Genomic DNA, 10,487 nt, shown 5'->3' with positions numbered 1-10,487 from the left:
ATGATTGGTTTATTCTAAAATATAAAATGAAAAGTCATAAAAATTATTGTTTCGGTGGAGGTGGTAGGGTTTAAGAAATAAAAAAACAAGATTGAAAAACCAGGGAAGTATGGTCGTATATAGGAGTGCACACAATACGATTTGGTCCAGTTTAACACTAAAATCAGATCAAACGACCAAAAATTTTGGTCTGAAAATTTTTCAAATCAGACTAGATTTTTTAAATCACCAGAGCAGACCGGACCATACAGTTCTACAATGGTCTAGTCTACAGTTTTTCATTCTATATTTTTTTCAAATTAATATATGTGTTTATATAAATATTTTCTACCTAAAATAGCCATATATAATAATTTGTAATTAGTTGATTGCATTAACATTATTCAAGTATATATATTATTATATAAAAACAACTACATCTCGAAATATCTAGGTAGCAACATAGCTTGTTTTTTTAAAAAAAACTTGAATTATTGGTCTTGTTATGGTTTGTGGTCTGATTTGGTATGAAAAATAAAAAATAGAGACCAGATCATAAACCATGATTTCTTAAAAGAACAGACCAGACGGTTTAAACCGTAGACCAGAATAAATATTAAAATTACGATTTAGACTAAACTTTTGTCAACCCTAATCGTATATTGGGGCTCTGAAAAAGATAAAGAATGTACAAAAAATCCGTCGACAGCAGGGTTCGAACCTGCGCGGGCGAAGCCCAACAGATTTCAAGTCTGTCTCCTTAACCACTCGGACATATCGACTATATGATTACTATTGCATTCCTAAATTTATTTTATATTATTTTTTCTCAAATTGACGACCCAATTTAATTTCCTTTTTTGAACTTTTGTTGCCTCATCTCTCAAAAGTCTTGGAAATTTGATTTCTTTTAATTCCATGGATGAAATGAAATGATGTTAATATCTTAATATGCAATCTACATTAAAATAAAATTTATGAACACCTTGATTTTTCTTCAATTATTCATATCTATATCTAGAGCTGTTCAAAACAAACCCGACCCAAAAAACCAACCCGAAATCGAAAATTATCCGACCCGAAAAATGTAAGTTTTTTAGGTTTACCGAACCGCAATTACCCGAACCGATACTTCACTCGAACCATTTGATAACCGAAAAGGGCAAAATCAAACTCGAACTGCAACCGAATTTTATAACCGACATATAAACCTTAACCGATGTTACCCGAACTGAACAGTGATCGACCCGAGTCAAATGCAACCCGAATTATGCACGTAACCGAATGTAACCTGACTAAAATCGATTAAGATCGAACTGTTTTTAACCCGAACTGATACAAACCCGATCGATTATTAATCAAACTGTTTTTAACCCGAACTGATACAAACCTGAACCGATTGTAAATCGAACTGTTATAAATCCGAATCAAATTTTCACCTAAATTTAGCAAATTAAGTCCAATTTCAGTTTTCTAATAATACGGAAAAAGGAAGAATACAAGTTCTATTCAGAAGAGATTGCATACAGAATATATATATATATATATATATATATATATATATATATATATATATATATATATATATATATGTATATATATATATATATATATATATATATATATATATATATATATATATATGTATATATATATGTATATATATATGTATATATATATGTATATATATATGTATATATATATATATATATATATATATATATATATATATATATATATATATATATATATATATATATATATATATATATATATATATATATATATATATATATATATATATATATATATATATATATGTATATATATATGTATATATATATATATATGTATATATGTATATATGTATATATATATATATATATATATATATATATATATATATATATATATATATATATATATATATATATATATATATATATATGTATATATATATATATGTATATATATATATATATGTATATATATATATATATGTATATATATATATATATGTATATATATATATATATATATATATATATATATATATATATATATATATATATATATATATATATATATATATATATATATATAAACTAATTGAAATAAATTGATCTGCCTATTAGGGCTGGCAAAAGCTGACCCGACCTGCTAACCTGATCTGAAATCGACTCGAAATTAGCGGGTTTGGGTTTAGATTTTTGACCCAATTAATTAAATAGGTCAACCCGACCGGATCTGTTTATAAAAAACCTGTTTAACCCATTTATTAAATTTAAGACGGATCAGCATTTGCCAAATACTTAGTAAAACTAAGATAATACCAATTACCATGTATTGAGTGATTTGTCAGCTGAAGATGACTTTCAATAAGAAAAGAAGTTGTCCCACATCGGCTAAGGGATTTGTCAGCTGAAGATGACTTTCAATAACAAAGGAAGTTGTCCCACATCGGCTATGAAAGATACTAATAAAAGAAAAATACTTTAAATCACTTCCACAGATCTCATACCAACTTACGCAGCCACCCCGTGAGCACAAAGCGAACTATTCTTTCACCTTTTACTAAAGAATACCGTGTGCTCGCTGCATTAAGTGGCATACGTTTATTTTTGGAGGAAGCCTTTAATTAAGGTTAAATGGGTCAAATGACCTAAAATATATGAATTTAATGACCTAAAAAAAAGTAGGTTAAATGGGTCATTAGCAGGTTGATCCGATTTGCTACAGATCAGGTCGGGGTTTCAATTTTTGACCCATTAATTAAATGTGTTAGGTTCAGGTTAAGGGTTTATTGACCCATTTATATATGATCCGAACCTGAAAATGACCCAACCCGACCTGTTTGACACCCCTATCTGCTATATCTGATAAAACAATCGGTAATTATTTTTTGTAAATAAATGAGCATATATCAATTAAAAACCTGACTATTAACTTATTTCGATATTGACCCGATGAATAGTTATCCGTAACCGATAACTACTCGAAAAATAAAGCTCGAACCTGATCTGTACCCGAAAAAACCGAACCAATTAGTAATCGATGACAACCCGAGACCGATTGACACTCGACACGAACTTCAACTGACACTACTACATTAACGAGCTATTGCTACCCCAAATACTCGTAGCAATAGGTTCAATAACCGTTGCAATAGGTCTATAGCAACGGTTCCATACCTGTCGCATTTGTAGCCGTAGGTATAGGTCTATTGCGACGGTTCAACTATCTATTGCGACGGTTTCAATTTAACCGTAGCAATAGCTTCTTATAACCGTCGCTATAGATCTATTGCTACGGTCTCACTATAACCGTAGCAATAGGTTCTTATCACTGTCGCTATAGACCTATTGCGACGGTCACTTTGCAACTGTTATATTTAGTCTTTTGCGACGGTCATTGCAACCTATTGCAACCCCATGTTTTTTCCGTTCCAATGGGTCTATGGCGATGGTAATGGCTCTCTATTGCAACGCCTTGATAAAGCTATAAATTATATATATATATATATATATATATATATATATATATATATATATATATATATATATATATATATATATATATATATATATATATATATATATATATATATATATATATATATATATATATATATATATATATATATATATATATATATATGTATATATATATATATATATATAATTAACTTTGATATAATTCATCAACTCTAATACAAAATAAAGCACCAACTCTAATTAGTTCAATTAGTGGTTTTGATACATGCAACATTGCAAAAGGACTTCATCATCAACAAAGAACTTCAACTTTGATATAATTCCTCTTCTTCATTAGCTCCATCAAGTGCCTACGTGAAAGGTTATGTAAAGTTAATAAAAAAGGTAAAACAAAGATATCGATATGACTGATAAATTACTGGTCACTTCATAATGTAGATCAAACAAGCACTTTCTGTCACACGTGTTTGATATCATGTGACATGTCTGGGAAGGAATTTTGGGAGAAGGTACGTAGCACAAGAACCATTCAAGAAACCCAGCACAAAATAAATTTTCAAAAACATCTGAGGTTATTGAAGCACACATAGGTTTGCTGACATTCCAAAAACTAGAGAAGTAAACTAAAGATGTTGTTAGGCTTTATTATCAAGAGTACACAACACTCGAGAGATTGAGAATTAGATCGAATAACTTCCAGAACACAAACATCAATTTATTAATACCATATTAATCAGATAAGTCATTCAATAAGATGAGAAAATAATAGGCAAGTAGCACACTCATTATATACAGAAAACTATTTACAACAATTACTAAGCCATGATACTATCAACTGCTCCACTCGAAAGATCAATATTTTAACGTTTGACTAGCCAAAAATAAACCCAACAAGTACTTACCCAAACTTACCCAAACAAAAAGTACTTACAAATTGCTACCTTCAAACTTACCCAGAGGCCAGATATAATAACCAGGTTGGCCGTGATGTATTTCTTGTACATCCAATTTACGCCTTGGGTAAGTGCTCGATTGTGTTCAGAATTCAGGATTTTTAGACTGGTTGTTTTTTTTTTAAGCTATCATGTTTTAATGAAAAGCTGTAGGCCCTGGTGGATGCAAGCAAGTAACCATTGAATTCAGTTTTGTGTTGATCCACTGGTTTCTTTTGGAGTGAATGACTTATTGTTCATAGACTAACTACTGCATACTGATTAAGGTGAGTTTTCTATCTTTTTTGGTTTAGAAAGCTCTCTTTTCTGAATTTTAATGTATAGTACTATTCCAATTTAGTTTGTTCTCGAACATGAATAAAATTGTTCTCGAACTTGTATCGATACATGAATAAAATCTGTTCTAATTCTGGAAATACAACCAAACTTACAAATACAACCAAACTTACAAATGAACACTGATTCAATCAAAATAACCACTGATTCAACCAAACTTACAAATTCTGGAAATGATACATGGGCAATCTAAATAACCACTGATTCAATCAAAAAAAAAATTCAGCAGTATATTAATAAAACCAACGAAATCCTCAAAGTTAGAAACAATAAAAAGATCAGGTATAACAAGATCAAGCAAAATTAAGAACTGCAATGAATGAAAACGCAAATTTTAGTACCTTTATTTTGAGGGTGTAACGGATTTAGTTGACAAGAATCCAGCGAACAGCAGTAGCGATGCGAACAACCTCCAGGACGGACAAGAACAAAGCAGCAATTGATCGAATTTCATTTTCAATTTCAGTTTCAATTGATCGAGATTCAGCAACCAACGAACACTAATCGAAATTCGCAAAGAAGAATGAAGAAATCAAATTCAGTTTCAGAGGAAATTCGCAAAGAATGAAATTCAGCAATCAATGTCGTTTCAGAGGATATCAAATTGGCAATGAGGAAATTCGCAAAGAATGAAGATTAGGGTTTTGTGATATCAAATTCAGAGGAAGTGAAGGTGCGAGTGGGAAAGTTGAATGTAAATGAAATTTTTATTTTTCATTTCCCTGCAAACATACTGCGCGTGCCCTAATATAATTTCATCAATTGAGGTCTATTGCGACGGTTTATACACAACCGTAGTAATAGGTATCCGTCCCATAGCAATAAGTGGTCTATTGCGACGGTTTAAAAATAACCGTAGCAATAGGGTCCTAACTGTCGCAATAGAGTATCTATTGCTACGGTTCATAACTAACCGTCGCAATAGAGCGTCGCCATTGCTCGTTAATGTAGTAGTGTGACACCGAACTGATGCTAACCCGATAGCTTGAATAACCGATCTCTAACCGAACCGTGACTAAACGACTCGACCCAAGTGTGACCCGTTGTAACACACAGCCGAAAAATAACCGATCCGAAATGCAACCGAACCGAATAACACCCGTCCGAAACCGACCCGATCAATCGAATGAACACCTCTATCTATATCTATTTAAAATTAAAAAAAATTACTTAAAATAATTCAACAATTTTTATGATTTTCCTATAATGATCTCACCTATTAATATCCTATAGTCGCTTCTTTTATCTTGTAGGATGGAAAAGAAAATGTATAAAACTATTGATATCCCATAGTTGTTTTTGTTATCTTTTTCACCTGCCTTTGAGGGTCAAATTCCATTTCTTGCTTGACACATTTAAGGCCATAGCCTTTTTGTACGTACTTGGTTCATCCAACCCTTTGACTTCACTAGCCATGTTGAGAGCATAACATAATCACACTCTTCAATATACCTTCTTAGAGCCACGATTTTCCTCTTTTGTCTTGTGGTGAACAAAGGAGGAGACATTTGTTAAACATCATCATCATCTTTTTCTTTATTATTGGGAGGTTGAACCTCCTCTTATGCATCAATGGGATTATTTATATCATTATTTAAGGGCTTTTCTATACTAGAGATTAACATACTATTTTCATTAAATACAACATTTCTAGAAGTAATAATTCTTTTTGACTCATCATATTACACCCTATATCCCATTACACCCTCTGTATATCCCATAAAAATGCATTTTCTAACCACAGGATCTAACTTTTCCATCATTTACATGAATATAAACCGGACAACTAAAGACATTAACACTAGAATAATTTACAGGAGTGTCGTACCACACTTCTTGTGGTGACTTGAATTTCAGGCGGTATGAGGTGTGGAGTTGATCAAATGGCATGTTGTAGCCACCGCTTCGGCTCAATAGTGCTTCCTTAATTTTGCTTGACTTAGCATGCAATGTGCCTACTCTAATAATGTCATATTCATTACTTGGATATACTTTTATGGTGCGCACGTTTTGTCATGTAACAAGTTTATCGCTTAATAACTTTTGCGTTTAGCAATTAAACCGAAAATAAAGTAATTAAATTGAAAAAAATTAAAAATATGGGCCTTCATAGGGGAGTGGTCGGTTATGTAGAGATTTGTGGAGGAGTCATGTAACTCCTCCCTAATTACATGGTAAATAGTAATTAATAAGACATTAAACTAGGAAATTATTCCATGAATTTATGGGAGAACTAGACTTTAAACAGTCAAATAGTGCATTTGATGTACATCACAAAAATCTAGAAAAATTATTTCAGTTCTTCCCCCTTTTTTTCGGCCACTTAGAGAAAAAGTGGAAAAAAGTTAGAAAATTTCTTGAGTGATTTTGGGTGATAAGTTACACTGATTCAATCTTTAATCCTTAAAATTTGTAAGATTTTGATCCCTAATTCTTTTAAAAAATTTTAATTTGTTAAAAGAATTTTGTTCATAAGCCTTATTTTATTTTGCATAGTTTTCCCATGATTTATAATTGTTTAACAAAATATAATTTATTAGAAGAATTATGTTTATATTTTCTATTAGTAAAATTTTTATGAATTCAAATTCCTTTAGGTAGTGTTTGGCAATATAAAATTCATTTGAAAATAGATAATTTAAATTTGGTATTCATATTCAAGAATTGTAAATGACACCTATATACTTGGAATTTGCAAATTTTGATACTTGACTCATTTTATATTGCTATTGGAATTCTATAGAATTGACCCAATTTCACATTTTCAAATTCAAAATTTTTCAAGTATAGTAGTTGAGCCATTTTAACATTTGCAAATGAATTCCAAGTTGCCAAACATACCATTAACAAAATTTCAATTTCTTAGAAGGGATTATGTTAATGTTTTTAATTTATATAGTTTTCATGAATTTATATTCCTTTAACAAAATTTCAATTTATTAGGAGGGATTATGTTTATGTCTTATATTAGATAGATTCCCGTGCCAAGCACGGTTTATGAATTATTTAAATAAAAATATTAGTAATCTTATATGTGTAATTAAGTTATTATATGATTCTTAACTTCTTAAGTTTATTGAAACTATAAATTGATTTGTTTTAAAAACTACAAAAGTATTACTATTGCATTAAGATAAATATTATCAATTTATTACTATATAAAACATATTCATAAAATTATGTAGTACTAAATAATATAGATTATAAGTACTTACATAAAATAATAGAAAATTTCTATACATAAAAAATAATATAAAAATAATTTAAATGTTCAATGTCTTTGAAAAACCTTAAAATAAGTTTTGTCTAAAGAACATATTTTTTTTACTATAATAATTAACATATAACTTAATTTAAGTATTTATGTATTATAAACTTGTCAAACATAGGTGATAAAATTATTTATTTCACCGATATTTTATCCTAATTATTAATTATTATTTAGTCAAATAATTAATGTGTAATTTATTTAATTTGTGCAGTTTTTTTTAATATAGCCATGTAAGTAATATACAGGATAATCTATGAAAAACTTTCAACATTATTATATTTTCTTAATTTATTACAAATTTATTTTAATGAAAATTAATGATTTACATAAATAATTAATATGTTATTCGATAATTATCCATTGTAATTAAAAAATATTACATATTTTAGATGATTTGTATATGGTAAAAAATTAGTAAGTAAGGTAAAGTTTTTAAAATCTTTTGTAACTAATCAATTAAACAAATCGAATCAGAAAGATATTACATGATATGCTAAAAAAATACTTTCTTAATAAAAAAGTGAAAAGAGCGGGAAAATATTTATAGTAAAGTCGACATGTGTTTTAATCGTTTCTTCATTTGTATATTGTACAGTTTATTTTAATGAAAATTAATAATTTACATAAATAATTAATGTGTTATTCCATAATTATCCATTGTAATTAAAAGATATTATATTACATATTTTAGATGATTATATATGGTAAAAAATTAGTAAATAAGGTAAAGTTTTTAAAATCTTTTGTAACTAATCAATTAAACAAATCAAATCAGAAAGATATTACATGATATGCTAAAAAATACTTTCTTAATAAGAAAGTGAAAAGAGTGGGAAAATTTTTATTGTAAATTCTACATGTGTCCTAATCGTTTCTTCATTTGTATATTGTATAGGTTTATTTTAATGAAAATTAATAATTTACATAAATAACTAATATGTTATTCGATAATTATCCATTGTAATTAAAAGATATTACATATTTTAGATGATTGTATATGGTAAAAAATTAGTAAATAAGGTAAAGTTTTTAAAATCTTTTGTAACTAATCAATTATGAAATATAATCAGAAAGATAGATATGCTAAAAAAATACTTTCTTAATAAGAAAGTGAAATGAGCGGGAAAATTTTTATTGTAAAGTCGACATGTGTCCTAATCGTTTCTTCATTTGTATATTGTATAGGTTTATTTTAATGAAAATTAATAATTTACATAAATAATTAATATGTTATTCCATAATTATCCATTGTAATTAAAAGATATTGCATATTTTAGATGATTGTACATGGTGAAAAATTAGTAAATAAGGTAAAGTTTTTAAAATCTTTATAACTAATCAATTAGACAAATCTAATTAGAAAGATATTACTTGATATGCTAAAAAATATTTTCTTAATAAGAAAGTGAAAAGAGCGGGAAAATTTTTATTGTAAAGTCGACGTGTGTCATAATTGTTTCACTAATACTTCATTTTTATGTTTTTTGAAGTAACACTGATGTAAGTGTGATTAGGAAGAACACACTTAGATTTAAAAGTTTCTGATTTAAAAGAGTAGATAAGAAAGAATAGTAGAAGAATATTGATAAGAGCCAAATCGCAAGAACAAACTCAATGATTTGGGGTTTTAGGCTAGAGACAAGACACACTCAATCTCCCCTAAGAATTAACACTCAAGACAAACTCAAAGTGATAATTGAAATTACTATTTCTTTGGAAAAACACAAGAAGAAAAGCAATGCATAAAACTCAAGGTTTATATTCTAAAACAAAATCTGAATTTTTTTATTACAATACATTCCTTTATATAGGGTGAATACAAGATTCTAGAAGCTTTCAAATACATCCCCTATTTCAGTCAATACATCCCCCTTTGTTGGTCAACAAATTCATGAATTAATTAGAGTTCATGTATAAAAATTCTTCTAGAAAATACAATGAACTTGCTGATTTCTAGAAACTAAGTTCATCCCCCCTTATACTAATAAAAATCAGCCCCAAAAACTCAAAAATAAAAATAAAAATTAATATTCTGGACCAACATTGCATATTGATGCCACCCTTGCTCTTTTGTACCATTTATTTGTTATCCCATACTAAGCATGTGACAAATTCTGGTTTGCGAAAAAAAGAATTAAACCCGAGTTTCTCAAGAATTAAAGCAACGGGCTCATGAACACTCGATCTTGGATCAAACACCAAACCTTTTTTGAACAGTTATCTATTAATGTCCAGAGATAATTATAACGACCAAGTGAGAGCTTTCTTGAAAGGCCCCACAAATCGGAATGAACATAGTCAAGTATTGTCTTAGTGTTGTGTATGGCTGGCTTGAAACTAACCCTCTTGTTGTTTCCCATAAACATATTTTTCGCAAAACCCAAGGTTCCCAATCTTCTTTCCATTGAATAAACCTTGTTTAGAAAATTCATACATACCTCTTTCACCCATGTG

The 10,487-nt window shown here is 28.7% G+C and overlaps 2 non-coding genes across 2 annotated transcripts; one reads left to right on the top strand and one right to left on the bottom strand.

Moving 5' to 3' along the window:
• Positions 1-679: 679 nt before the first annotated feature.
• TRNAS-UGA (transfer RNA serine (anticodon UGA)) lies at positions 680-761 on the bottom strand. Its single transcript has one exon. It is a non-coding gene; the product is annotated as a tRNA-Ser (tRNA).
• A 1,749-nt stretch (positions 762-2,510) lies between these two features.
• Positions 2,511-2,626, top strand: LOC130822988 (U5 spliceosomal RNA). Its single transcript, XR_009046482.1, has one exon. It is a non-coding gene; the product is annotated as a U5 spliceosomal RNA (small nuclear RNA).
• Positions 2,627-10,487: the final 7,861 nt, after the last annotated feature.

The sequence above is a fragment of the Amaranthus tricolor genome, chromosome 8 (assembly GCF_026212465.1).
Source record: "Amaranthus tricolor cultivar Red isolate AtriRed21 chromosome 8, ASM2621246v1, whole genome shotgun sequence".
NCBI lineage: Eukaryota > Viridiplantae > Streptophyta > Magnoliopsida > Caryophyllales > Amaranthaceae > Amaranthus > Amaranthus tricolor.
Note: the sequence above shows the minus strand (reverse complement) of the source record. Positions and strands in the feature narration are given on the sequence as shown.